This window comes from Oncorhynchus keta, chromosome 28, assembly GCF_023373465.1.
Source record: "Oncorhynchus keta strain PuntledgeMale-10-30-2019 chromosome 28, Oket_V2, whole genome shotgun sequence".
In the NCBI taxonomy this organism is placed as follows: domain Eukaryota; kingdom Metazoa; phylum Chordata; class Actinopteri; order Salmoniformes; family Salmonidae; genus Oncorhynchus; species Oncorhynchus keta.
Genome location: NC_068448.1, coordinates 9,715,268 through 9,737,364, shown reverse-complemented (window position 1 = coordinate 9,737,364; position 22,097 = coordinate 9,715,268). Strand labels below are relative to the sequence as shown.

The following is a 22,097-nucleotide window of genomic DNA, read 5'->3' as shown; positions in this document are numbered from 1 at the left end:
GAGATCGTTGAAGACATACCTGCCAGGTCTATTTAACACTATGGGAGATCGTTGAAGACATACCTGCCAGGCCTATTTAACACTATGGGAGATCGTTGAAGACATGCCTGCCAGGTCTATTTAACACTATGGGAGATCGTTGAAGACATACCTGCCAGGCCTATTTAACACTATGGGAGATCGTTGAAGACATACCTGCCAGGTCTATTTAACACTATGGGAGATCGTTGAAGACATACCTGCCAGGTCTATTTAACACTATGGGAGATCGTTGAAGACATACCTGCCAGGTCTATTTAACACTATGGGAGATCGTTGAAGACATACCTGCCAGGCCTATTTAACACTATGGGAGATCGTTGAAGACATACCTGCCAGGTCTATTTAACACTATGGGAGATCGTTGAAGACATACCTGCCAGGTCTATTTAACACTATGGGTGATGATTTAAGCCCCCCACCCCATCTCCTTCACCTTTGTCTTCTTCTTCTCCTTTCTCTCCTTCTTATCATCCCTCCTCCCTCTATCTATTTTTCCCTCGCTGCTTTTGCAGATACAGGAGAGAAGCATATTGCCATTCAGCCAGCCTGCCTGGGAGTGCCGAGTCTCATATTACGCTGGACGTACCACACACACCATCGCAGCCCCCAGCGGCGCCCACGGGCTCTGGGGCCCCCTGAAATTCTCTCAGCCTCATGGCAATATGTGTAGATTAGAATGAGATTAGCTCTTTAAAAACAACAGAGTGCTTCTCCATCCTCAGTGTCCCGGGGATCTTTTAATTGGGAGCACGTCTCCAGAAGTGGTTATTGAAGGAAGAGAACCATTACTTGTTGTTCAACAGTACTAAGAAGGTTGAACAGAAAACTGCACTAGTTATTATCAAATGTCTCTTTATAATCTCCTTCCTGTACAGAGTTCATCCCCTTGGTCATGGTTTGGAAGTGAGAATGATGTGTCGATTAACTTACTAACCAGGGTCTTATTTATTTGGACATCAAATGGAGGAAAACGGACTGAAACAGGGAGGAGATACCTGAACTTATCCAATAAGAAACACTTGTTTTTGTTTTTCTTTCCACAAACGTTTTGGTACGTTTTGCTAAAGTGTGCCGTATTGGTACGTTTTGCTAATGTGTGGCCTAATGAATACGACCCTGGTAAGATAGATAAAACTGTGCCTCCCGAGTGGTGCAGTGGTCTAAGGCACTGCATCGCAGTGTTGCAGTGTCACTAAAGCCTGGGGTCCGATCCCAGGCTGTGTCACAACCGGCCGTGACTGGGAGTCCCATAGGGCGGTGCACAATTGGCCCAGCGTCGTTGGGGTTAGGGGAGGGTTTGGCTCGGGGGTTTTACTTGGCTCATTGCACTCCAGCGACTGCTTGTGGTGAGCTGGGTGTCTGGGGGTTGACTTCGGTTGTCAGTTGAACAGTGTTTTCTCCGACACACTGGTGCAGCTGGCTTCCGGGTTAAGCAAGCGGATGTTAAGAAGCGTGGCTTGGCGGGTCATGTTTTCGCAGGACGCATGACTCGACCTTCGCCTCTCCCGAGCCCGTTGAGGAGTTGCAGCAAACGAGACAAGATCTTAATCACCCAAACATTATAATAAAATAAGGTAAAAGTACATTCCCACTGGATGGATGAAAGATCAGAGGATCAGAGCAGCAAGGCCACTGCATACCCATACATAGGGTTACCATGCCAACAGAGAGCAGAGTTTTTGTCTGCCAGATGGCCTGGTGGCACAGATATGGCGATACGGAGGCCTGCTGCTTAGCTTGGTGTGTGTGTGTGTGTGTGTGTGTGTGTGTGTGTGTGTGTGTGTGTGTGTGTGTGTGTGTGTGTGTGTGTGTGTGTGTGTGTGTGTGTGTGTGTGTGTGTGTGTTCCGTAGTGGATTTGAACTGGGGTAAGACTGGAATGAAGAGTGTAAAGCCACGTTGGGACTGTTCTATAGTGGATTTGAACTGGGGTAAGACTGGAATGAAGAGTGTAAAGCCACGTTGGGACTGTTCCGTAGTGGATTTGAACTGGGGTAAGACTGGAATGAAGTGTGTAAAGCCACGTGGGACTGTTCCGTAGTGGATTTGAACTGGGGTAAGACTGGAATGAAGTGTGTAAAGCCACGTTGGGACTGTTCTATAGTGGATTTGAACTGGGGTAAGACTGGAATGAAGAGTGTAAAGCCACGTTGGGACTGTTCCGTAGTGGATTTGAACTGGGGTAAGACTGGAATGAAGAGTGTAAAGCCACGTTGGGACTGTTCCGTAGTGGATTTGAACTGGGGTAAGACTGGAATGAAGAGTGTAAAGCCACGTTGGGACTGTTCCGTAGTGGATTTGAACTGGGGTAAGACTGGAATGAAGAGTGTAAAGCCATGTTGGGACTGTTCCGTAGTGGATTTGAACTGGGGTAAGACTGGAATGAAGAGTGTAAAGCCAGGTTGGGACTGTTACGTAGTGGATTTGAACTGGGGTAAGACTGGAATGAAGAGTTTAAAACCACGTTGGGACTGTTCTATAGTGGATTTGAACTGGGGTAAGACTGGAATGAAGAGTGTAAGCCACGTTGGGACTGTTCCGTCGTGGATTTGAACTGGGGTAAGACTGGAATGAAGAGTGTAAAGCCACGTTGGGACTGTTCCGTAGTGGATTTGAACTGGGGTAAGACTGGAATGAAGAGTGTAAAGCCATGATGGGACTGTTCCGTAGTGGATTTGAACTGGGGTAAGACTGGAATGAAGAGTGTAAAGCCAGGTTGGGACTGTTCCGTAGTGGATTTGAACTGGGGTAAGACTGGAATGAAGAGTGTAAGCCACGTTGGGACTGTTCCGTCGTGGATTTGAACTGGGCTAAGACTGGAATGAAGAGTGTAAAGCCACGTTGTGACTGTTCCGTAGTGGATTTGAACTGGGGTAAGACTGGAATGAAGAGTGTAAAGCCACGTTGGGACTGTTACGTAGTGGATTTGAACTGGGGTAAGACTGGAATGAAGAGTGTAAAGCCACGTTGGGACTGTTACGTAGTGGATTTGAACTGGGGTAAGACTGGAATGAAGAGTGTAAAGCCATGTTGGGACTGTTCTATAGTGGATTTGAACTGGGGTAAGACTGGAATGAAGTGTGTAAAGCCACGTTTTGGGACTGTTCTATAGTGGATTTGAACTGGGGTAAGACTGGAATGAAGTGTGTAAAGCCACGTTGGGACTGTTCTATAGTGGATTTGAACTGGGGTAAGACTGGAATGAAGATTGTAAAGCCACGTTGGGACTGTTCTATAGTGGATTTGAACTGGGGTAAGACTGGAATGAAGAGTGTAAAGCCACGTTGGGACAGTTCCGTAGTGGATTTGAACTGGGGTAAGACTGGAATGAAGTGTGTAAAGCCACGTTGGGACTGTCAACCTAATACACATTCTCACCTTCCCTCCCATGGTTGCCATGAACACCACACCTGGCTTAACAAAGGACTGTAGAACAACAGCAAAAAAGGTGAGGACATTAGATGTCAGAGAATATAGAATAGTCAGTTAATTCTCGAGGGGAAACGGACTACTCAAGGTGGTATCAGCAGTGTACCATCTGGTAAAAAAGGTTAACTAGACTCATCTCAGAGGAGAAGGCGAGCAGTGAGAATGTGTGGTATCTGAGATGAGACATGGGGAACACTGGGTAGACAGAAGGTAGCACTGCGCTGTGAGGGGTTATACTGTAGTGGCCAAGGAGCAAGAGAATGTGTGGTATCTGAGATGAGACATGGGGAACACTGGGTGACAGTGCACTGTGAGGGGTGAGTGAGTGCAGTGAGTGAGTGAGTGGTGAGTGAGTGAGTGAGTGAGTGAGTGAGTGAGTGAGTGAGTGGGAGAAGGGAAGAAAGGTGTGGAGGGAGGTGGGAGGGAGGGAGGGAGGGAGGGAGGGAGGGAGGGAGGGAGGGAGGGAGGGAGGGAGGGAGGGAGGGAGGGATTAGAAGAATGCAGGATAGTGATGTAACTCATATGTGACACATTTCTCTCCCTCAGTCTTTCATAATTTCAGACATATTATTAATTGTTTGGGAAACATTAGTGGTTTGGTTTGTATTTGCAGAGTTTCCAAATCCTAACCATAACCATTTGGAGATTCAAATACCACCTGATCCTCCTGTACAGCGGTTAGAAGCCACTTCTACACAACTATTCCCCCTTTTTACAGTGGTCCTAAACACTGGGTTATCAATAATCATAACCGATGCATGCATCGTAAGGTTGTAGATTTGCAAAGATTGAGGTTTATCTACCAGACACACAAACAATAAGCCTGCTGTGTCATTTTGACTGATATTGACAGATGGCTAGGCCACCGAGGTAACAGTCATTAGAATAGGGTTTATTGCTGTGGGAAATACAGGACCCAAATGATTGTGTGTCAATTTTGCCGTGTGGCACTGCAGGGCATCACAACGCAGAGAAATCACAAGGATTTGTAAAATGAATAAGCTCACATTTGCAGATAACACCCTGCTTGCCTGCTGTCTGGCTGACAGAATGGGAAATGTGATGCCAACAATGATTTCTTTCTACAGAGCAGACACTGTCATTCAAAGGTGGTAAATACCCTCATTGGTGAGACTGATTAACTGAATAGGAATGTCAATTCAAGATGGGATCTTCACTGGTTGAGTTTTTCTGTAGCCTGATTTACATATCCAATGGTTTTCTCAGCATCAATGTTGAGACCCACAGACACTTCTACTGGTGTAACTGAGTAGGCCCTGTGAATTCCCCTCTCTGGGTGAGAACGTTCTATTCCTAACGACAACAAAAAGATCAGGCATTCTCCAGTCCATTTCCACATGTCCAAATAGCATGGTATGGCTGGCAGACTGACTGGTCTCTCTCTCTCTCTCTCTCTCTCTCTCTCTCTCTCTCTCTCTCTCTCTCTCTCTCTCTCTCTCTCTCTCTCTCTCTCTCTCTCTCTCTCTCTCTCTCTCTCTCTGTGTGTCCTCACTCTCTGTGTCTCTCTCTGTGTCTCTCTCTGTGTCTCTCTCTGTGTCTCTCTCTGTGTCTCTCTCTGTCTCTCTCTCTCTGTCCCTCTCTCTCTCTGTCTCCATCTCCGTGTCTTTCTCTGTCTCTCTCTCTGTGTCTCTCTCTCTATATATGTATATCAATGTCTCTCTCTCTCTCTCTGTCTCCATCTCCGTGTCTTTCTCTGTCTCTCTCTCTGTGTCTCTCTCTCTGTCTCTCTCTATATATATGTATATCAATGTCTCTCTCTCTCTCTCTCTGTCTCCATCTCCGTGTCTTTCTCTGTCTCTCTCTCTGTGTCTCTCTCTCTGTCTCTCTCTCTATATATGTATATCAATGTCTCTCTGTCTCTCTCTCTGTGTCTCTGTCACTAGGTGTCTCTCTCTCTCGGTGTCTCTCTCGCTCTCTGTGTCTCTCTCTGCCTCTCTCTGTGTGTCTCTCTCTGTGTCTCTCTCTGTTCCCAGCTCACTGGGGACATTTATCACACTCAAAAAGCCATAAAAGAGACAGGTGGCCCCACGATGAATAGCTACCGTCACTTGGTGAGGCACGACACAATAACAGACCCCCAACTGAGACAAACATGAAGCCATTCACATCAGCATTGCCAAAAACTTAATCATCTCCGCAACTATAAATCTCTCTGAAAACTTAATCATCTCTGCAACTATAAATCTCTCTGAAAACTTAATCATCTCTGCAAATATAAATCTCTCTGATAACGTAATCATCTCTGCAACTATAAATCTCTCTGATAATGTAATCATCTCCGCAACTATAAATCTCTCTGATAACGTAATCATCTCTGCAACTATAAATCTCTCTGATAATGTAATCATCTCCGCAACTATAAATCTCTCTAAAAATGTAATCATCTCTGCAACTATAAATTTCTCTGAAAACGTAATCATCTCTGTAAATATAAATCTCTCTGATAACGTAATCATCTCCGCAACTATAAATCTCTCTGAAAACGTAATAATCTCTGCAACTATAAATCTCTCTGATAACGTAATCATCTCTGCAACTATAAATCTCTCTGATAACGTAATCATCTCTGCAACTATAAATCTCTCTGATAACGTAATCATCTCTGCAACTATAAATCTCTCTGAAAACGTAATCATCTCTGCAACTATAAATCTCTCTGATAACGTAATCATCTCTGCAACTATAAATCTCTCTGAAAACATAACCACCTCTGCAACTATTAATCTCTCTGAAAACATAACCACCTCTGCAACTATTAATCTCTCTGAAAAGTTAATCATCTCTGTAACTATAAATCTCTCTGAAAATGTGTCATAAGATCATCTGTCAGATGTGTCTTCTAATTGTAAAGTGTCGATCATTGTTGTGGTTACGAGAGAGTAGTATGTGAAGCAGTTCAGCGGAAGCTGACTGGTGTCTGTTGCTGTGTGTTGCTGCACAGTGTTGTGCTAGAGATATGGAGGAAAGAGGCTGTGATCTGTTTACGGGCCGTCTCATTGCTCTCATCCATTCAGGAGATACAGTAATGATTAGCTTTGTCAATTCCAATTTGCTGATACTTTAATCAATATGCCGTTCTTTACCAGCAGGAGATGCCGTGGGAGAGGCAGTTCCCTAATGGAAAATGACAGTTTCCTTATATGTGGCTCAACGTGATTAATGGGATCTCCGAGACGACAGGGAGGTGGTTGAAAAGGAAACGACGATGAACAAACATGCGCCTTCGTCATTCTACATGATCATTATTCATTATCAGGCACACAGAGTTGGCAATGGGTTGTCTGATGCGTTCTTGGCTCAACCAACAGAAAGTCAGCGCTGTCAGTGGCTTTCTGAAACAGACATAAATACATACAATTCAGGGGTAACGCTGTGCCGAAATACACTGTCCTGCGAAATATTGCTGTCTGAAATAGTCTGCTCTTTGAAATAGTCTGCTCTCTGAAATAGTCTGCTCTTTGAAATAGTCTGCTCTCTGAAATAGTCTGCTCTCTGAAATAGTCTGCTCTCTGAAATAGTCTGCTCTCTGAAATATTCTGCTCTCTGAAATAGTCTGCTCTCTGAAATAGTCTGCTCTCTGAAATAGTCTGCTCTCTGAAATAGTCTGCTCTCTGAAATAGTCTGCTCTCTGAAATAGTCTGCTCTCTGAAATAGTCTGCTCTCTGAAATAGTCTGCTCTCTGAAATATTCTGCTCTCTGAAATAGTCTGCTCTCTGAAATAGTCTGCTCTCTGAAATACTCTGCTCTCTGAAATAGTCTGCTCTCTGAAATAGTCTGCTCTCTGAAATATTCTGCTCTCTGAAATACTCTGCTCTTTGAAATAGTCTGCTCTCTGAAATATTCTGCTCTAGTCTGCAAATAGTCTGCTCTCTGCTGCTTTGAAATAGTCTGCTCTCTGAAATAGTCTGCTCTCTGAAATATTCTGCTCTCTGCAATACTCTGCTCTCTGAAATAGTCTGCTCTCTGAAATATTCTGCTCTCTGCAATACTCTGCTCTTTGAAATAGTCTGCTCTCTGAAATATTCTGCTCTCTGCAATACTCTGCTCTTTGAAATAGTCTGCTCTCTGAAATATTCTGCTCTCTGCAATACTCTGCTCTTTGAAATAGTCTGCTCTCTGAAATATTCTGCTCTCTGCAATACTCTGCTCTTTGAAATAGTCTGCTCTCTGAAATACTTTTATTTTTGATGCATGGGAGCATAGGTGCTCCAAACGGAGACCAAGAGTCTCATTAACTTTGCTAGACTTTGCCTCCCACCGGCCCTTAAGAGCCCCTGGATATTAGTAAGATCAGGTGCGTGGCAAGTACTTCTGCACATCATCACCAGCATCAACACTAAATCTATGATCTATGACCATAACAATCAATAGCCAGCAGTGGATCCCCAGCACGACGCCAAGAACAGCCTCATTGAAGATTGCTGAAGTACTGTATGAGGTTGATAAACAATAGCACTAGGACCAATCAGTTACAGATAAAGGAGAAGAGCCCTGCCAATTGGAATGTTTACACTGTATCGGCACACCGCAAGCATGGGCAATGTTATCGGATATTGACATGAAACCACGCTCATATCCCAGATATTAGCTCATATCCCGGATAGTAGCTCATATCCCGGATAGTAGCTCGTATCTCGGATAGTAGCTCATATCCCGGATAGTAGCTCATATCCCGGATAGTAGCTCATATCTCGGATAGTAGCTCATATCCAGGATAGTAGCTCATATCTCAGATAGTAGCTCATATCCCGGATAGTAGCTCATATCCCGGATAGTAGCTCATATCCTGGAAAGTAGCTCATATCCCAGATAGTAGCTCATATCCCGGATAGTAGCTCATATCTCGGATAGTAGCTCATATCCAGGATAGTAGCTCATATCTCAGATAGTAGCTCATATCCCGGATAGTAGCTCATATCCCGGATAGTAGCTCATATCCCGGATAGTAGCTCATATCCCGGATAGTAGCTCATATCCTGGAAAGTAGCTCATATCCCGGATAGTAGCTCATATCCCAGATAGTAGCTCATATCCTGGAAAGTAGCTCATATCCCAGATAGTAGCTCATATCCTGGAAAGTAGCTCATATCCCGGATAGTAGCTCATATCCCAGATAGTAGCTCATATCCTGGAAAGTAGCTCATATCCCAGATAGTAGCTCATATCCCGGATAGTAGCTCATATCCCAGATAGTAGCTCATATCCTGGAAAGTAGCTCATATCCCGGATAGTAGCTCATATCCCAGATAGTAGCTCATATCCCGGATAGTAGCTCATATCCCGGATAGTAGCTCGTATCTCGGAAAGTAGCTCATATCCCGGATAGTAGCTCATATCCCAGATAGTAGCTCATATCCTGGAAAGTAGCTCATATCCCGGATAGTAGCTCATATCTCGGATAGTAGCTCACATCCAGGATAGTAGCTCATATCCCGGATAGTAGCTCATATCCCGGATAGTAGCTCATATCCTGGAAAGTAGTTCATATCCCAGATAGTAGCTCATATCCCGGATAGTAGCTCATTTCCTGGAAAGTAGCTCATATCCCGGATAGTAGCTCATATCCAAGATAGTAGCTCATATCCTGGAAAGTAGCTCATATCCCAGATAGTAGCTCATATCCCAGATAGTAGCTCATATCCCGGATAGTAGCTCATATCCCGGATAGTAGCTCGTATCTCGGATAGTAGCTCATATCCCGGATAGTAGCTCATATCCCAGATAGTAGCTCATATCCCGGATAGTAGCTCATATCCCGGATAGTAGCTCATATCCCAGATAGTAGCTCATATCCCGGATAGTAGCTCATATCCCGGATAGTAGCTCATATCCCGGATAGTAGCTCATATCCCGGATAGTAGCTCATATCCTGGAAAGTAGCTCATATCCCGGATAGTAGCTCATATCCCAGATAGTAGCTCATATCCCGGATAGTAGCTCATATCCCAGATAGTAGCTCATATCCTGGAAAGTAGCTCATATCCCAGATAGTAGCTCATATCCCGGATAGTAGCTCATATCCTGGAAAGTAGCTCATATCCCGGATAGTAGCTCATATCCCGGATAGTAGCTCATATCCTGGAAAGTAGCTCATATCCCGTATAGTAGCTCATATCCCGGATAGTAGCTCATATCTTGGAAAGTAGCTCATATCCCAGATAGTAGCTCATATCCCGGATAGTAGCTCATATCCCGGATAGTAGCTCATATCCTGGAAAGTAGCTCATATCCCAGATAGTAGCTCATATCCTGGAAAGTAGCTCATATCCCAGATAGTAGCTCATATCCTGGAAAGGAACTCATATCCCGGATAGTAGCTCATATCCCGGATAGTAGCTCATATCCCAGATAGTAGCTCATATCCCAGATAGTAGCTCAAATCCTGGAAAGTAGCTCATATCCCAGATAGTAGCTCATATCCCGGATAGTAGCTCATATCCTGGAAAGTAGCTCATATCCCGGATAGTAGCTCATATCCCGGATAGTAGCTCATATCCTGGAAAGTAGCTCATATCCCGGATAGTAGCTCATATCCCGGATAGTAGCTCATATCCTGGAAAGTAGCTCATATCCCGGATAGTAGCTCATATCCCGGATAGTAGCTCATATCCCAGATAGTAGCTCATATCCCGGATAGTAGCTCATATCCTGGAAAGTAGCTCATATCCTGGATAGTAGCTCATATCCTGGATAGTAGCTCATATCCAAGATATCCCAGATAGTAGCTCATATCCCGGAAAGTAGCTCATATCCCAGATAGTAGCTCATATCCCGGATAGTAGCTCATATCCTGGAAAGTAGCTCATATCCTGGATAGTAGCTCATATCCCGGATAGTAGCTCATATCCCGGATATTAGCTCATATCCCGGATAGTAGCTCATATCCTGGAAAGTAGCTCATATGCCGGATAGTAGCTCATATCCTGGAAAGTAGCTCATATCCCAGATAGTAGCTCATATCCTGGAAAGTAGCTCATATCCCAGATAGTAGCTCATATCCCGGATAGTAGCTCATATCCTGGAAAGTAGCTCATATCCCAGATAGTAGCTCATATCCCGGATAGTAGCTCATATCCCAGATAGTAGCTCATATCCTGGAAAGTAGCTCATATCCCAGATAGTAGCTCATATCCCGGATAGTAGCTCATATCCCAGATAGTAGCTCATATCCTGGAAAGTAGCTCATATCCCGGATAGTAGCTCATATCCCGGATAGTAGCTCATATCCCGGATAGTAGCTCATATCCCGGATAGTAGCTCATATCCTGGAAAGTAGTTCATATCCCAGATAGTAGCTCATATCCCGGATAGTAGCTCATTTCCTGGAAAGTAGCTCATATCCCGGATAGTAGCTCATATCCAAGATAGTAGCTCATATCCTGGAAAGTAGCTCATATCCCAGATAGTAGCTCATATCCCGGAAAGTAGCTCATATCCCAGATAGTAGCTCATATCCCGGATAGTAGCTCATATCCTGGAAAGTAGCTCATATCCTGGATAGTAGCTCATATCCCGGATAGTAGCTCATATCCCGGATATTAGCTCATATCCCGGATAGTAGCTCATATCCTGGAAAGTAGCTCATATGCCGGATAGTAGCTCATATCCTGGAAAGTAGCTCATATCCCAGATAGTAGCTCATATCCTGGAAAGTAGCTCATATCCCAGATAGTAGCTCATATCCCGGATAGTAGCTCATATCCTGGAAAGTAGCTCATATCCCAGATAGTAGCTCATATCCCGGATAGTAGCTCATATCCCAGATAGTAGCTCATATCCTGGAAAGTAGCTCATATCCCAGATAGTAGCTCATATCCCGGATAGTAGCTCATATCCCAGATAGTAGCTCATATCCTGGAAAGTAGCTCATATCCCAGATAGTAGCTCATATCCCGGATAGTAGCTCATATCCCAGATAGTAGCTCATATCCTGGAAAGTAGCTCATATCCCGGATAGTAGCTCATATCCCGGATAGTAGCTCATATCCTGGAAAGTAGCTCATATCCCAGATAGTAGCTCATATCCTGGAAAGGAACTCATATCCCGGATAGTAGCTCATATCCCAGATAGTAGCTCATATCCTGGAAAGTAGCTCATATCCCAGATAGTAGCTCATATCCCGGATAGTAGCTCATATCCTGGAAAGTAGCTCATATCCCGGATAGTAGCTCATATCCCGGATAGTAGCTCATATCCTGGAAAGTAGCTCATTTCACAGATAGTAGCTCATATCCCGGATAGTAGCTCATATCCTGGAAAGTAGCTCATATCCCGTATAGTAGCTCATATCCCGGATAGTAGCTCATATCTTGGAAAGTAGCTCATATCCCAGATAGTAGCTCATATCCCGGATAGTAGCTCATATCCCGGATAGTAGCTCATATCCTGGAAAGTAGCTCATATCCCAGATAGTAGCTCATATCCTGGAAAGTAGCTCATATCCCAGATAGTAGCTCATATCCTGGAAAGGAACTCATATCCCGGATAGTAGCTCATATCCCGGATAGTAGCTCATATCCCAGATAGTAGCTCATATCCCAGATAGTAGCTCAAATCCTGGAAAGTAGCTCATATCCCATAGATAGTAGCTCATATCCTGGAAAGTAGCTCATATCCCGGATAGTAGCTCATATCCTGGAAAGTAGCTCATATCCCGGAAAGTAGCTCATATCCCAGATAGCTCATATCCCTCATATCCTGGTAGCTAGTAGCTCATATCCTGGAAAGTAAAGATAGTAGCTCATATCCCGGATAGTAGCTCATATCCCGGATAGTAGCTCATATCCTGGAAAGTAGCTCATATCCCAGATAGTAGCTCATATCCTGGAAAGTAGCTCATATCCCGGAATAGTAGCTCATATCCTGGAAAGTAACTCATATCCCGAATAGTAGCTCATATCCCGGAATAGTAGCTCATATCCTGGAAAGTAGCTCATATCCCAGATAGTAGCTCATATCCCGGAAAGTACCTCATTTCCCGCTTAAGGTCTTATTCGGGATAAGCTGTTTACATGCACATTTGCTATCCCGCTCATGAGATGACCCTGTAGCCATGAATAAACAGAATATTTATCATTTAAGTTAATATGGGTCAAATGAAATAGTAATTGCAATAGTGACACTGACTGTAGGCCTATAACCTCTCACATGTAGAGCAAAGTAATATGAACTCCTGCAGAATTATGCATTTCTTGCAGTAAAATTATACAACACATTTAAATTTTGTCTCAGGAAGAGAGTGGAGAATTATGATTCATTACTTTCAGCATCTCTTGAGAAAATGCGAATGCGGTGTTGTGTTATCTTTGACTCTTATGCAAGCAGACAGTATTTCAACCACATAAAATATGCACCCAAGACGAACTGAAGTCTTATCAGAAACGTGTTTCATCATTTTCTCAACTTTTAATTTAATTAAAACCGGTCAAACTGACGACATTTGGGTATTTTCCACAGGACCAATCTTTCCAGGTATCGTTTTCTCCCCGGTCCCCAAACCAAACAGACAACTTTACCCATGTTAACTAGATTACGAATGCATTGGTGTGCATGTAAAAGTGGTCAATGATTGAATTGAATAGGTTTTGGTGTTTACGTTTCGAGATGTCTTGATCATTTGAATATGCTCTGACAGAGAGTTATGGGTCAGTTCCAAAGCGTGAAAAGGAGAGAAACTGGTTCATTAAAAACTTTCACTGAACATAACAGAAATGTTGTGTTGAGTTGATCCCATAAGTCATTGGGTTCCAGGAGCATCGTTCGGTCTCTGAATATTTTTGCTGGAATGATCAAGGAACTTTCCTGGAGTAAATTCTCTCTGTCATAATGCTGGAATGAAAATACCAATGACATTTTCTACCTGTGAGAGAGGTCTCCGCCATTCTCGATTTTATACATTTTTCACCAGCACCTTGAAGACACAAGCCCTCGCTCACTCCTCTGCTTGCTCCTCTTGTCTTGGGTTCTCTGCTAAATGTTTAATAGCTTGTTGCTTTGCTGTCAACCCTCTCACATCCCAGTCCCAAAGTGCTGTGCAAAGCTGCAGAGATGCCTGGTACTCCACCTCTCATTTTTCTCACATAGCTTCTAATGGAGCACCGGGGTGAGGGATTAGGGAGCTATTTCACGCAGGAATCAATTTGTGGGCCGGCCCAGGCTACCCACATTTTTCAACAGATATTTAGAAATGTTCTGTTACCGATATTGTGTGTGTGTGTGTGTGTGTGTGTGTGTGTGTGTGTGTGTGTGTGTGTGTGTGTGTGTGTGTGTGTGTGTGTGTGTGTGTGTGTGTGTGTGTGTGTGTGTGTGTGTGTGTGTGTGTGTGTGTGTGTGTGTGTGTGTGTGTGTGTGTGTGTGTGTGTGTGTGTGTGTGCGTGCGTGCGTGCAAATGTTAAACAGAATAAACCAAATAACCTTGTCCATTGACCTCATTGACCTCGTCCATTGCCCCATTGCCCTCGTCCATTGATTCCATTGCCCTCGTCCATTGCCCCATTGCCCTCGTCCATTGATTCCATTGCCCTCGTCCATTGCCCCATTGCCCTCGTCCATTGATTCCATTGCCCTCGTCCATTGCCCCATTGCCCTCGTCCATTGATTCCATTGCCCTCGTCCATTGCCCCATTGCCCTCGTCCATTGATTCCATTGCCCTCGTCCATTGCCCCATTGCCCTCGTCCATTGATTCCATTGCCCTCGTCCATTGATTCCATTGCCCTCGTCCATTGATCCCATTTCGCTCGTCCATTGATCCCATTGCCCTCGTCGATTGCCCCATTGCCCTCGTCCATTGATTCCATTGCCCTCGTCCATTGATCCCATTTCCCTCGTCCATTGATCCCATTGACCTCGTCCATTGACACATAAGCCTTATCGAGCAAGTGGGAGGTGCTAACAAGCTGCCTCAAATGTCCTTAGAAACCACTCTATTCCTCGCAACAACCAAAGACAAAACGCCCCGAACACGCTGTGACTGCGTCTATTTATCACCTCACCGATGATGCACAGAAAACAAGCCGTAACGCCATGAGGTTGTGGATAAGAAGCCCTCAGTTCTCTCGCCCACCAACAAGCCGTAACGCCATGAGGTTGTGGATAAGAAGCCCTCAGTTCTCTCGCCCACCAACAAGCCGTAACGCCATGAGGTTGTGGATAAGAAGCCCTCAGTTCTCTCGCCCACCAACAAGCCGTAACGCCATGAGGTTGTGGATAAGAAGCCCTCAGTTCTCTCGCCCACCAACAAGCCGTAACGCCATGAGGTTGTGGATAAGAAGCCCTCAGTTCTCTCGCCCACCAACAAGCCGTAACGCCATGAGGTTGTGGATAAGAAGCCCTCAGTTCTCTCGCCCACCAACAAGCCGTAACGCCATGAGGTTGTGGATAAGAAGCCCTCAGTTCTCTCGCCCACCAACAAGCCGTAACGCCATGAGGTTGTGGATAAGAAGCCCTCAGTTCTCTCGCCCACCAACAAGCCGTAACGCCATGAGGTTGTGGATAAGAAGCCCTCAGTTCTCTCGCCCACCAACAAGCCGTAACGCCATGAGACAAGGTTAAGGATAAGAAGCCCTCAGTCCTCTCGCACACCAACAAGCCGTAATGCCATGAGACAAGGTTAAGGATAAGAAGCCCTCAGTTCTCTCGCCCACCAACAAGCCGTAACGCCATGAGACAAGGTTAAGGATAAGAAGCCCTCAGTTCTCTCGCCCACCAACAAGCCGTAACGCCATGAGGGTTGGGATAAGAAGCCCTCAGTTCTCTCGCCCACCAACAAGCCGTAACGCCATGAGACAAGGTTAAGGATAAGAAGCCCTCAGTTCTCTCGCCCACCAACAAGCCGTAACGCCATGAGGTTGTGGATAAGAAGCCCTCAGTTCTCTCGCCCACCAACAAGCCGTAACGCCATGAGACAAGGTTAAGGATAAGAAGCCCTCAGTTCTCTCGCCCACCAACAAGCCGTAACGCCATGAGGTTGTGGATAAGAAGCCCTCAGTTCTCTCGCCCACCAACAAGCCGTAACGCCATGAGACAAGGTTAAGGATAAGAAGCCCTCAGTTCTCTCGCCCACCAACAAGCCGTAACGCCATGAGACAAGGTTAAGGATAAGAAGCCCTCAGTTCTCTCGCCCACCAACAAGCCGTAACGCCATGAGACAAGGTTAAGGATAAGAAGCCCTCAGTTCTCTCGCCCACCAACAAGCCGTAACGCCATGAGACAAGGTTAAGGATAAGAAGCCCTCAGTCCTCTCGCCCACCAACAAGCCGTAACGCCATGAGACAAGGTTAAGGATAAGAAGCCCTCAGTTCTCTCGCCCACCAACAAGCCGTAACGCCATGAGACAAGGTTAAGGATAAGAAGCCCTCAGTTCTCTCGCCCACCAACAAGCCGTAACGCCATGAGGTTGTGGATAAGAAGCCCTCAGTTCTCTCGCCCACCAACAAGCCGTAACGCCATGAGACAAGGTTAAGGATAAGAAGCCCTCAGTTCTCTCGCCCACCAACAAGCCGTAACGCCATGAGACAAGGTTAAGGATAAGAAGCCCTCAGTTCTATCGCCCACCATAAGACACTTACACAGCTGCACTTGCCTTCTGACCCCAAACCCAAATGTGACATTTTCCAAATTCCTATATTCAGCTCAAACACACACACACACACACACACACACACACACACACACACACACACACACACACACACACACACACACACACACACACACACACACTCCTTCTCTGTGCTTCACATATGAGGGGGTGTCATGCTGAGGTATTCAAAGACAAGTGATTTTCATTACGTTTCTTAAGAAGTACTAGGTATGTGATTAACCAGATTTTTTCCAAACAAAATGTCCTTTGAGTGTTTTGGTTTTCAGCACTAAGTATTCATTTTCATTGAAGAATTGAATATAATTTACCCAACGGTTCTGAGGTCGTGTGTTTTCAAATGAAGGTGCTCCGGTCTATTATCAGAACTTAACTGTAGCTGCCAAAATGACAGTCAGCACGATGAAGAGGGTAATCCCCTGGGGGTGGTTAGATATGACACTCTTGACTATTCCAATTTGTTCAAATGGATGTAATATTCAATACAGGGAAACGTACTGCAGGGTATACAGTATGTTAAAAACAATACAGTGGCATTTAGGTTACCACTATCAGTTGCGTACTAAATTCACTTGTTGAGATAACCCTATCTACTTATCTCATACCTGTCTATAAAACCATCTACTTATCTCATAGCTGTATCTACTTATCTCATAGCGGTCTATAACCCTTTCTACTTATCTCATAGCTGTCTATAACCCTATCTACTTATCTCATACCTGTCTATAAACCTATCTACTTATCTCATAGCTGTATCTATTTATCTCATAGCTGTCTATAAAACCATATAACTCAGTGTCTGTTCCTAGTTCATATTCCAGTACATTCAGTCAAATTCAAAATGGGGTCCTTTCGATAATTTGAAGCTTATGTAAGGATGGGTCTCTTTATGTGGTGATCCAGGATAAAAGCCTTACCTCAATGTCTGCTGCAAAGAGAGGACTGTGAAGAATGAGAGAGGGGGAGAGACACAGAGAGAGAGAGACAGAAAGAGAAACAGGGGGAGTGGGAGAGAGAGTGAGGGAGACAGAGAGACAGGGAGAGAGAGGGATACAGAGAGAGACAGAGAGACAGAAACAGAGAGAAAGATGGGGAGAGAGACAGTGAGCGAGGGAGACAGAGAGACAGGGAGAGAGAGAGAGAGGGAGACAGAGATAGAGACACAGAGAGAGAGAATCTAAGAGAAAGACAGGGAGAGAGAGGGAAACACTAAGAGAGAGACTGGGAGAGTGTGCGAGAGAGCGAGGGAGACAGAGAGAGACAGAGAGAGAGAGAATCTAAGAGAAAGACAGGGAGAGAGAGGGAAACACTAAGAGAGAGACTGGGAGAGTGTGCGAGAGAGCGAGGGAGACAGAGAGAGACAGAGAGAGAGAGAATCTAAGAGAAAGACAGGGAGAGAGAGGGAAACACTAAGAGAGAGACTGGGAGAGTGTGCGAGAGAGCGAGGGAGACAGAGAGAGACAGAGAGAGAGAGAATCTAAGAGAAAGACAGGGAAGAGAGAGGGAAACTAAGAGAGAGACTGGGAGAGTGTGCGAGAGAGCGAGGGAGACAGAGAGTCAGAGAGAGAGAGAATCTAAGAGAAAGACAGGGAAGAGAGAGGGAAACTAAGAGAGAGACTGGGAGAGAGCGAGAGCGAGGGAGACAGAGAGAGACAGAGAGAGAGAGAATCTAAGAGAAAGACAGGGAAGAGAGAGGGAAACTAAGAGAGAGACTGGGAGAGTGTGCGAAAGAGCGAGGGAGACAGAGAGAGACAGAGAGAGAGAGAATCTAAGAGAAAGACAGGGAAGAGAGAGGGAAACTAAGAGAGAGACTGGGAGAGAGCGAGAGCGAGAGAAGGAAAAGAGAAATCATGAAATAATCCTTAAGTGCTGTTGCCACGATGGTGCACAACTTCCCTCCCATTTGTAGGCAAGGTTAGAAGCCCAGGCAAAAGAAAGCAAGACTGTACTCAGATGGTTGTTCACTTACAGATATTGAGATGTCATTTGCCATGAATGACAGTCAGACACAGCAGTCTGGTGTACCATGCCTGCAGACTGTAGGTACATGAAATATAGGTATCACTCCTAGAGTTGCCTAGCAACTCATGCCAAAAGGCTCTGCACTCTTTTAAAACCTCTATCACAACTGTCAAAAAATCCACATATATTGCCTGAGTCATGTCAAACGGATTGAAGCAAAATACACGAACACCTTTGAGAATCGTTCAGACTGATAGCAATGAACGTTTGCTCGTCAAACTGCAATGACGTCCCCGCTGGCAATGCCAGCAGCATGTTACACGGATGGTGTAAAACACAGTTTACCATCATTAGTCTTCTCCGGTGTGAAACGTGGAGCTTGGGTTGCAACACATGTAACGACAAGAAGGCTTGTAACAGCTGAATAGTCTGTCAAAATGCCTAGAAGATTGGAGGTCGATACTTGATGTCAGACTAAGTGGCCATAGAACGGTCACAAAACGATCGGTCAGATGTTATGTTCACAAGAAAAAGTTGGCCAGACGAGAGAAAACCCTTTTCTGTCACTCTCCTAAAACAAGTGTTCAAATAGACATCCCAGAACAAGCATCCTTTGGTAGGAGATAAGTAGGAGATAAGTAGGAGATAAGTAGGAGATAAGTAGGAGATAAGTAGATGATGAGTAGGAGATAAGTAGGAGATAAGTAGGAGATAAGTACGAGATAAGTAGGAGATAAGTAGGAGATAAGTACGAGGAAAATAGGATATAGGTTCTTTAATAAGTAGGAGATAAACGCTTACAATCCTACTCTTTTGTATCAAAGCCTACTATTTAATATCCAAAAGATTGTTTTTACACCAGTTACAAACATACACATATGAATGACCAACAATGACTACATCTCATCTGTCCAGACCCACATGCTCACCACACCCCCCATCCCTAGAACAATGACTACATCTCATCTGTCTGTCCAGACCCACATGCTCACACCCCCCCCCATCCCTAGAACAATGACTCCATCTCATCTGTCCAGACCCACATGCTCACACACCCCCCATCCCTAGAACAATGACTACATCTCATCTGCCCAGACCCACATGCTCACACAGCCCCCATCCCTAGAACAATGACTACATCTCATCTGCCCAGACCCACATGCTCACACCCCCCCATCCCTAGAACAATGACTCCATCTCATCTGTCCAGACCCACATGCTCACACCCCCATCCCTAGAACAATGACTCCATCTCACCTGTCCAGACCCACATGCTCACACACCCCCATCCCTAGAACAATGACTACATCTCATCCGCCCAGACCCACATGCTCACACACCCCCATCCCTAGAACAATGACTCCATCTCATTACTCCAGACCCACATGCTCACACACCCCCATCCCTAGAACAATGAATACATCTCATCTGCCCAGACCCACATGCTCCCACTCCCCATCCCTAGAACAATGACTCCATCTCATCTGTCCAGACCCACATGCTCACCCCCATCCCTAGAACAATGACTCCATCTCATCTGTCCAGACCCACATGCTCACACACCCCCCATCCCTAGAACAATGACTACATCTCATCTGCCCAGACCCACATGCTCACACCCCCATCCCTAGAACAATGACTCCATCTCATCTGTCCAGACCCACATGCTCACACACCCCCCCATCCCTAGAACAATGACTACATCTCATCTGTCTGCCCAGACCCACATGCTCACACACCCCCCATCCCTAGAACAATGACTACATCTCATCTGCCCAGACCCACATGCTCACACCCCCATCCTAGAACAATGACTACATCTCATCTGTCTGCCCAGACCCACATGCTCACACCCCCATCCCTAGAACAATGACTCCATCTCATCTGTCCAGACCCACATGCTCACACCCCCCCATCCCTAGAACAATGACTACATCTCATCTGTCCAGACCCACATGCTCACACCCCCCATCCCCCCAAAAAAGTTTTCAAACAGCTAATTGGTTCCTACATGTACAATTTTGAAAAAAATTGTCCGCATCGCCCGTTGGAAGGCTAGCACATACAATCTGTTAGCAATGTTCCACTAGCTATGAACCCCATTGTGTCCGCGCCTGTACAGCTTGTCTCGCTGTGTGCAATTTAAAAATACTCCTCCCCTTGCGTAGCACAAGCGTCACAGTTTCAAAGTCAGCTTGGGGACAAAGCAGCACTTGCATTACGCTGTGGCACTTCACACACGTGGAACATACAGCTCCGTTTTTGGTGTAATGTTGAAAAGCTGATTAGCGCTCCACTGTGTTAGCACCATGTGCTTCTGTTGGCCCACACAGCTGCTGCTACTGCCTCCGCCATCGCAGTACCGGTTCCTCTGTGCCAGGGTGAGCTGCCGCTAATTACCCATGCTATGGTTACCGGGGCTGGGGGGGAGAGGGTGTGGGAAGGGTTGAGGGAAGGACAAGCTCCTGTTGGAGACGGAGTCTTACCATTGTTTATCCCTTTTTCTTTCATTGTGGTTGAAATGTGACTTTGGCAAACTTGTGTAGCGCTGTAGTGCACTTCCTTCCAGGTGAACACCTTTTCAGGGGATATAGTGACTTAATAACAAGACTAGCGACAACACCTTCACAACTGCACACAATTAATCATGACCTGGAGCATCACCACAGGACAACAAAAGGATTTCAAAGAGCCATCGATCTGGGTCTGAACACGACAAGCGCAACATTACTCTTAAATATGTCCCAAATCCACAGTCCTCATCCTCATCTCCATCTCATAAAAGACACCAGCCTGCCAGCGCTCACAGAAGAGAAACCGGACTGTGGCCAAGAGAGATTACGGTCCTCTGAGGCAATCAATACGAAATGCACCTGCTATTTCAGAATGGAACCCATTGAAAATATGTATTCTGTGGTTTCCCAAATGAAGCGCATGCACACCAGATATTCAAATGACTGGAGCTGTGTAAAAGAAAAGAGTCTCTCATTGTCTCCCACAAAATGAGAGAAAGTGAGCAAATAAACAAATAACTGGTGATTGATGATAGAAAATCTATGGATTCTATCTGAATTGTCATGAGGAGAGAGAAAGAGAGAAGGAGAAAGAGAGAAGGAGAAAGAGAGGAGACAGAAGGAGAAAGAGAGAAGGAGAAAGAGAGAAGGAGAAAGAGAGGAGAGAGGAGAAAGAGAGAAGGAGAAAGAGAGAAGGAGAAAGAGAGGAGAGAGCAGGAGAAAGAGAGAAGGAGAAAGAGAGGAGAGAGGAGAAAGAGAGAAGGAGAAAGAGAGAGAGAGGAGAAAGAGAGAAGGAGAAAGAGAAAGGAGAAAGAGAGAGAGAGAGAGAAAGAGAGAGGAGAAAGAGAGAAGGAGAAAGAGAGAGAGAGAAGGAGAAAGAGAGAAGGAGAAAGAGAGAGAGAGGAGAGAGAGAAGAAGGAGAAAGAGAGGAGAGAGCAGGAGAAAGAGAGAAGAGAAAGAGAGGAGAGAGGAGAGAGAGAAGGAGAAAGAGAGAAGGAGAAAGAGAGGAGAGAGGAGAAGAGAGAAGGAGAAAGAGAGGAGACAGAAGGAGAAAGAGAAGAGAGAGAAGAGAGAGAGGAGAAAGAGAGGAGAGAGGAGAAAGAGAGAAGGAGAAAGAGAGGAGAGAGCAGGAGAAAGAGAGAAGAGAAAGAGAGAAGGAGAAGAGAGAAGGAGAAAGAGAGAAGGAGAAAGAGAGAGGAGAAAGAGAGAGGAGAAAGAGAGGAGAGGAGAAAGAGAGAAGGAGAAAGAGAGAGGAGAAAGAGAGGAGAGAGAAGGAGAAAGAGAGAAGGAGAAAGAGAGGAGAGAGGAGAAAGAGAGAAGGAGAAAGAGAGGAGAGAGCAGGAGAAAGAGAGAAGGAGAAAGAGAGGAGAGAGCAGGAGAAAGAGAGAAGGAGAAAGAGAGGAGAGAGAAGAAAGAGAGAAGGAGAAAGAGAGAAGGAGAAAGAGAGAATGAGAAAGAGAGGAGAGAGAAGGAGAGGAGAGAGGAGAAAGAGAGAAGGAGAAAGAGAGGAGAGAGAAGGAGAAAGAGAGAA

At 45.4% G+C, this 22,097-nt stretch overlaps 1 protein-coding gene across 1 annotated transcript in view; it reads right to left on the bottom strand.

Annotated features, from left to right (window-relative positions):
* Positions 1-22,097, bottom strand: part of LOC118378311 (1-phosphatidylinositol 4,5-bisphosphate phosphodiesterase eta-2-like) — a 295,453-nt gene that overhangs the window by 119,468 nt on the left and 153,888 nt on the right. The gene's annotated exons all lie outside the window — the stretch shown is intronic.